Below are 8,771 nucleotides of genomic sequence, written 5' to 3'. Positions count from 1 at the left end.
ATTTGTTGTTTTATGTGTTTGAACGGATTTTCCTAAGCGTAATGTAGGCTCTAAGGTTGTTTTGATGTTAGGGGTATTTTTATAATTTGGTCATTTTTAGTGATTTTTATCGTGAAACTTCTTTTTGGTTTACAGGATGATGATTTCTATGTTTCTGGGGTAGTATTTTCCTAGCGTAGCGTGATTTCTAAGTTTTGTCAGTTCAAGATACCTCATCCGGATTTCTGAAACATATCTGGTAGCAAAATAAAGCATTGGAATAGACATCCATCATTGGGAACCTTTGTGATCGGGTTGACGACTTGATTAATCATGCGGATGCAAAAATGGGGTGTCTACACCATTGAATGGCAATTTTTTTTCTTTCTTCTCCTAAATCTGTTGACTAGCCATTCAAGGGCCAAATTTTCCTTTTTACAATCCAACCGTTACTTTACCATTTATGTTTTTCAATTTGACTGTTACGTAGTCATTTTTTAGTCATTTTTTTTACCGTTATACTATATATATGGGAGGCATTCAGCGCCTCACTATTTAACAAACCTTTTAGCAAACAAATTGATACCATTCGATAACACGTGATCCAACAGACGAGATTGAAAACAACAGTCGATCTACATTAAGTTATCAACTATAACTTTATTTACAGCGCCATCCCTCGGCTTCATATTATTTAATGCTTCCTCCCTCTTCTCTAAAAAGAGAAACGAAATAACAGAGTAGAACTGCGCAGCCATATTAAGCACTTTGAACAACTGTCCTTGATTTGCCGCACCATCACCATACATTGCAAACGTAACAGTCCCATCCTTGGAATACTTCTGCCCAAAAGCCAATCCACACCCAAGAGGAATTTGAGCACCAACAATTCCATGCCCACCAAAGAAACCACTCTTCTTCTTATAAAAATGCATCAATCTTCCTTTCCCCTTCGAACATCCTACCTTAAGACCCATTTATTCTGCGAAAGCTTCAATTAGGGTTCCACCATGACCTAAATAGATACAATGATCACGATAAGAAATTATGATGCAATCTTTCTTCGTGATTGCAGCCTCCATACCAACAACTACGGCTTCTTGACCATCATAAAGATGATAAAAACCTCGAATTAGTTTGAATTTGTAGAGAGAATTTGTTGCGATCTCCATACGATGCATCAAAGCCATGTCTTTGAAAAAACCCATAAGTTCTTTTGGGGTTGTTTCAATTGTACGAGATGGTGGATCAAATTTGTGACCTGTGAAAGGGACTGAGGTTTCGATGGTGATGATGGTTTAGTTGTCTGTATAAGAGGAGAATGGACGGTGGAGATGGGAGGATGAAGAGAGGTAGATTAAGGGTTTGAGGAGATTGGATTGAGATAAGGAGGATAAGATTTTGTTGAGAGACATGTTGTTGGTTTGATGGGTTTTTTGCTGATTTGGTTCTCTCTCTCTCTATAGTTATTTCATTTTTGTTTAAAGAGAAGATGGAGGAAATATTAAATAATATGAAGTCGAGGGACGGCACTATAAATAAAGTTATAATTTATAACTTAACACACATTGACTGTTTGCTAAAAGGTTTGTTAAACAGTGAAGCGCCGAACGCCCCCTATATATATATATCTCACACTTATTTTTTCACAATTCTTACTATTTTGATTCTCTAATAATTCTTCCTATTTTTATTCTTTTACAATTTACATCGAATATGAATTCAAGAGTAATTGTTTGTCGATATGGCGATTATGTTGAAGGTATCACGTATATTGGTGGAAATACATGATTTTTATCAACTTCATCAGAAATTACATATACGGAGTTAAAAGCTCCTATTATTTAAATCTACAATATTCAACGACAATTTTCAATAAGATCAGTTATCAATTTAGATAATAAAAAAAATTTAATTGATATTTTTGATTAAGGAACTTGGGAATATACATTAAATTATAATCAAAATTCTTAAAGTACAATTATTTTTGTGATACAACATGAAAATTTTGTACTATATCAATCAAATTATGGTCAAGATGAGCCTAATTCTTCAAATTAATATCAAAATACTGATATTAACCATAATATTACATACAATACAACTCAATGTAATGTTATAACACAACATGATTTTGAGAGTGATGTAGATGGATTTGTTGATAATATTTCTTTAGATATTACTCATAATTTTAGAATAAAATTTGTTATTAATAATAAATAAAAAGTTATAGTTACATGCGATGTTTCAAACTGTGATTGACGCATATATGCAAAAAAAATTACAAATAATGATTTATTTACTATATGTAAATTTGATACAACCCACACATGTATGGGTACAATGGACTCACGACCTCATCCTCAAGCCAGTAGTAACTGGATAAAGGATAAAATATTAACTCGAGTAAGGAATAATCAATTTTATTCTCCCCAATCTATAATGACTAATATTAGAGATGAATATAATATATCTATCACATATATAAAAATTTGAAAAGGAAGGGGAAAAAACTAATCGTGAAATACATGATTGTGAAGTTGAGACATAAAAATATTGAATATTATTGTCAAACTATTTTATAAATAAATCTAGGAAGCTTTTATTTTCTTAAAATTAGTCCAAATAGTCATTTTCAACGTATTTATATATTTTTTAAAACATATATAGATGATTTTAAAAATGAATGTTTACCAATTGTAGGATTAGATGGTACATTCTTAAAAGATAAATATCAAGGTATACTGCTTGTTACGATTGCTTACGATCCAAATTATGGTATTTTTCCACTTGCATATGCAATAGTTGAACAAGAAAATACAGATACTTGGGAATGGTTTTTAAATTATTTTGAAATGTCACGAATACCTTATGATTTTAATAAAATTTCATTTATTTCAGATAAACACAAAGGAATAATATTTGTAATTAATAAATATTTTCCTTCATCATTTCAATTTTTTTTTGCATTCAACATTTTCAAGCAAATTTAAAAAGAATTTATAAATCAGAATTATTTTGCAAACTTTTAGAAAAAATTGCTAAAGCTTATACTGAAATTGACTGTAAAATAAAGTTAAAATTAATTAAGAGAGAAAATATTGAAATATATAATTGGATAATATCAGAGGAAGATCTGACACATGCATTAATTCATTGGGCAGTAAGTCATTCTCCAATACCTCGTTTTAGAATAATAAGATCAAATGCAAATGAAAGTTTTAATTCATGAATATTAAAATTGCGAATGAAACCAATAACCGGATTACTAGAATGTATTATGTGTAAAATAATTGAATAACATAATAGTCGTAGATTAAAGAGTCTTATTTGGGATTCTTAATTAGTTTCAAGGGTTGAAAATAAAATTCAAAAAAAAATACAAAAGATTATTAGTTGTGAACTTTTAACTATTAATGATATGAGATATGAAGTATATGATCGTGAGAAATAAAAAATGCACGTACTTCAAATGGATAATAGATATTGTACTTGTGACAAATAGACTCAGACACTTATTCCATGCCAACATGCAATTAAAGTATGCGATATGAAAAGATGTGATAAATATCAATTTTGTTCTAACGAATTTAGTGTTGAAAGATATAGACATTGTTACACAACTTCTATAGAAGGTATTCCTGATCCACATGAGTTAGAAAATCCTCCTCAACGAGAAGAACAAATTTTGTTGCCTATGACTTGACTCCGACCTAATCGTCCAAAGGTAAACAGAAAGAAAACTAACATTCAAGGTGTGCGACCATTGCATTGTAGTCGTTGTGGAAATATTGGACACAATCGATCCACATGTAGAAATTCAATTTGAAAATAATTGTAATTTTTTTTAATTTTTGTTAAATGTTTGTGTTTAATTTTGTATATCAATTTTGTAAGTGGAAATGTAATATTTACGTACGAAAATAGTGGATTGGTTCGTAAGAAATCAGGGACGTAGTTACTAGATTATGCAACAAACCTTTTATACAAAGAATGAGTGTCTTTTACTTTAATTACGTTATTTTATTTAATAACTTAGTGTTGAGTTCACCACTTTTTAACTTAATTAATTACCACTTAATGTTGAGTTCACCATTTTTTATTTAATTACCATCGAACTTGACAGTAATTAAATAAAATGTGGTGAACTCAGCACTAAGTTAGAAAGTGGTGAACTCAACACTACACAATGTTAAAAACTGATGAACTCACCACTTAGTGTTGAGTTCACCACTTTTTAACTTAATTAACTTACCACTTAGTGTTGAGTTCACCACTTTTTAACTTAATTAACTTACCACTTAGTGTCGAGTTCACCATTTTTTATTTAATTACCATCGAACTCGACAGTAATTAAATAAAATGTGGTGAACTCAATACTAAGTTAGAAAGTCGTGAACTCAACACTAAGTTTTTAAAATCAATGTGGTGAATTTTATCTTATGGCTAATATAGAATGCAACCCGAAGTTAAGTTAATCTTTCCATCTTATGTATTTCCATGACCATGGAAGATAATTGTGCAAAATACTAATATTTTTAAAATGCATAATTGGATAATTGTGTAACTCTAACAATTGTGTAATTCAAACTTTATATCATGGCAAACTTAATTACGTGGCAAATATTTCGAATATGAACTTAATCACGTGGTAAACAAACATAATAAATGACAAATAGCGACAATACTTGCCTCAACTACAATCACCTTTTAATAACTCTTGAGCAGATTTTTTAGACATGTTTCTTTCTGGATTATGTCTACGTAAAATAATACATAATTCTTAAGCAGATGGAGGGTTGAGATAACTGAAGATGTGGAGCTTGTGGACTTTGTGGAGTCTATGGGTATTGCATCAAGTATTCATATGTAGGCTGAGATGACTGAAGATATGGATCCTCTAGAGTCTGTGAGTATTGTGTATGATATTGGCTTTAAAGGAGAAAATGGTGAGTACATGTCATAAGGGGGTCCAACAAAGATGAAAAATAACCTGTCTCGAGATTTGCACGCATCATTTCCTCATCCTGATCAGCATGTACTGGAATATAATCACCCTGATTCATCTGCGTGTAATATCCAGTCTCATCATCCTGCTGTTCTCGAGAATTCTCATCACCACCCTCCTCCTCTTCATCTTCATCTTTATCCTCATCCTCATCTTTATCGTCATCGTGCATGTCATTCTTAGGCGCAGACTCAAGCTTAGGCTCAAGCTCGGGTTCAGGATCAAGTTGACGATATTGACGTTGCGAAACTGTATAGATTGACTCAATCGATTTAGGTATCTGAAGATGCAAAGGCGGTAGAAATGTCAAGGTTGAGATAGCAGTTTTCAACTAATTTATGACTCGTCCATGGACATCTATCTCATGGATCTACCGAGCCAAAGAATTAAGAACACCCGCCTGAAAAATAATACACTATATTAGATATAAATTTTTATTTAAAAAAATTAAATTATTAAAATAAATGTTATAACTTAACATGTTATAACATCTGTCTCTGTATAATACGCACAAGTCATCCGTATAACCACGAGACATATATTGTGGTTTAAGAAAATGCAGTGCTGGATTATGCATCCAAAGACAACCATACCATCTTTGAAATTCCTCAGATGGCCAATCATCTAAATATTTTTAAAATTATCATGTAAGTCTCAATATAATTAATATAATTGATATAAGTGAACTTCACTTTAAAATTACCTTATAAGTTCTGACATAATTGACCATGTACAAGAAATCTAATAAATCTTTCTTCCTAATCTATCATTACTATGACATCTATTATTCCCGTCCTCCCCACTATAGCCCATCGTTGGACAAGACCCGGGATAAGTTGTTGTAAATCGAACTGTTGCATACATCTATCCACAAGATTATACAATGCAGTGTGTAAAAATATTACAGAAAATCGATGCAAAACTCAGATTATGAGTTGTACGTATAATCTCCATATCTTCACCTACAATATGATGATATGGGGTCTATACAACCTAAAAAAGAATAAATAAATAAATAAAAAGAAATATCATAATAACAATTTAATTAGACATAAATTAAAAATGTTTATATTTACCATAGAGGAAAAAAGAAAATCCAACTTGGTCCGATATGGTAAGATACTATGATGCGGATCACCAATATTGTCTTATTATGTGTCATCCATCTACATGCTCGAGGGAATGAAAGATGGTAAATCGTAAGTATGACACCTACTAGTAATTGTTCGTGTGCCCATACTTGTAATAACGGTGTACATCCCATAAGTCTTGATGGTTGCTTCCCCTCGTTTCTTACAAATTTGCTAAGAGAATAATATAAAAATGTAAGAATGATGGCACTCCAAACATAACTTGATGTAATAGATAGATTCCTAAATAAATGGAGTAGACTACTATCGATAACATTACTATATGCATCTAGAAATAGTGTGGCTCCACATAGTGCCAATAGATATACGCGAGTATAATTATTTACCTAATATAAAATAAAATATTAATAATTAATTAAAATATATTAATTTTAATTTAACATTTTCTATAATAATAAAAATTTAAATTTTAACTCATTTATAGACATATCTCTATTTGGCAATCTCCCAAATATATCGCGTAGTCATGTAAGGTTAATAAAACTGTAAGAAGAGCTTCCATCAACAAGATGTAGTCTTTCAAAACACTAATAGATAAGATTGGGATACTCATCTCTCCTCATACATGACACAACAATAGGAGACCCATCGATCTTCAGTCTTAAACAATGAAAAGTGTCCTCTAATGTAATGGCCATCTCTCCGAGTGGCATGTGAAACATGCAAGTCTGTGGCCAAAATTTCTCAGCTAATGCATAGCAAAGGCATGCATCATGATGCAGCCACCGGATGCACTGATAATACTCAAAATCAGTAGCTGCAGCAAGAGCCTCTCGTGGACCACTAATGTCCCAATCTCTAAAAAATTGCCCATGATTCGCAATTGTAAATGGGAATCGTAATCAATTTGAATAATTATAAAATTAATTATTAAATAATTATATAATTGTAACTAATATGCATCATTAATTTTTAAATAAAATTCTAACCTGTCCCACCCATATATCACTCGATATATAACCTTGTCGATTAGTTAAAACAACATCTGTAGTCGGATCTCAAAGAATACGTCCATCATTGGCTACTATTTATTCCAATAAATCAAAATCATAAGATATTGATATTAAGATCATAAGATATTGACATTCAGATCAAGATAATAAGATATTGATACTAAGATCAAGATCTTAAGATCATAAGATAAAAATATTAATGGTTGAATTATTATCTTTTTCATAATTTTCAACAAATTATGTTCTTTTTACGAAATAATTTTTTTATTTAATTTTTTTTCATAATTTACCCTAAAACATTATATATATTAATAATTCTTAATTTTATGTAAATATCATTATAATATAATATTACAATAATAACATTTTTACTATTTATTCTAAATTTCATTAATGAAATTTTTTTGTCAAAATAAGTAAGATTAAAATATCATGATCCTTAAATTCATTTTAATTTTAAAAAATTGGCAAATCTTATCTTCAAAATTAACTTAATTAATATTTTAAATTAAAAAAATCCTTACAAAAGAGATAACATTAAAATATCATTAGATTTAAGTTAGTTAATTTTAAAAAATTTTAAATATCTTTTTTATGAATTTATATTCAAAATAATCTAGTTTTAATTAGAAAAAAATAGAGATAATTCTAATTTTAAGTTTTGGGAGTACGGTAACCATCCAAATTCCAAAGCAGGTAGTTTTGAAAACTTGAAACTTTATGGGTCTTTTTTTTATTTTTTGAAGGGAAAGAAATATCAGTTCAAACTGCATCTTAAGTATTTTTGGGTTGTTATTTCTCTGATATAATTTACTTGAAGAATTTAAAGGTTAAAAAACAAAAAAAACCATAGCTTGAAAGAGTTGTGCCATTTGGATTATTAATGGTAGTTTGGTTTTCTTTACTTATGTTTTTTACTATCACCAAACCACAGACTAGCAATTAAAAATCACAAAGCATAATCACAAAAAAAAAAAAAAAAAAAAAAAAAAAAACACAATCAATATTGGTAAGAGTGCTGATTTTGTAACTCGTAATTTGATTCTAAGGTCAAGTGACATTTAAATTAAGAGCTATGAATTTGTAAATATTTTAGTTACTCTTTGTAGTTTCTAACCAAGAAAATTAACCTAAAAGAGAAATAAAATATGTCTTAAATGTCTTTGCATCTATAATAAAACATGATATGTGGACAATAAATAAAAAATAACATTTGGATTGTAGAGTGTTGCTTGTTGTTTATAACATGTGGATTGTGGAGTGTTGCATGTTAATTATTTTGACATGTGTCATTGATAATTCTAATTTTAAGTTTTAGGAGTACTGTAACCATCCATTTTCAACACCATAAATCAAACTCCATTTTTTATATTTATCTTTTAATCTTGAATTTTTATATGAAATTTATAAGATTATTGTGTTTGATTGCCAATGTGGTAATACATGTAGACTCAACCACCTTGATCACGATCTTTAGATCAAGATCTTATGATCTTAATCTTATCATAAGATCAAGATCAAGATCTTGAGATGTTTATAATAATAAAAAATTCGATTTACCTTAGTGAAGAAGTTGAAGAAGAAGAAGAAGAAGAAGAAGTAAAAAAAATTTATTCTTAGAGAGAAAAGAAGAGAAGAGAGAGAAGGGAAGAGAGAGGAGAGAAGAGGAAGTAATGAACT

General features: G+C 29.7%; 1 pseudogene; it reads right to left on the bottom strand.

Moving 5' to 3' along the window:
- Positions 1-614: 614 nt before the first annotated feature.
- LOC147396353 (pyruvate dehydrogenase E1 component subunit alpha, mitochondrial pseudogene) lies at positions 615-1,414 on the bottom strand (annotated as a pseudogene).
- Between the last annotated feature and the right edge of the window lie 7,357 nt (positions 1,415-8,771).

Source organism: Akebia trifoliata, chromosome 8 (genome assembly GCF_017979445.1).
Source record: "Akebia trifoliata isolate Shusen 1 chromosome 8, ASM1797944v1, whole genome shotgun sequence".
Taxonomy (NCBI): Eukaryota; Viridiplantae; Streptophyta; class Magnoliopsida; order Ranunculales; family Lardizabalaceae; genus Akebia; species Akebia trifoliata.
This window is presented reverse-complemented; position numbering and strand designations above follow the sequence as displayed.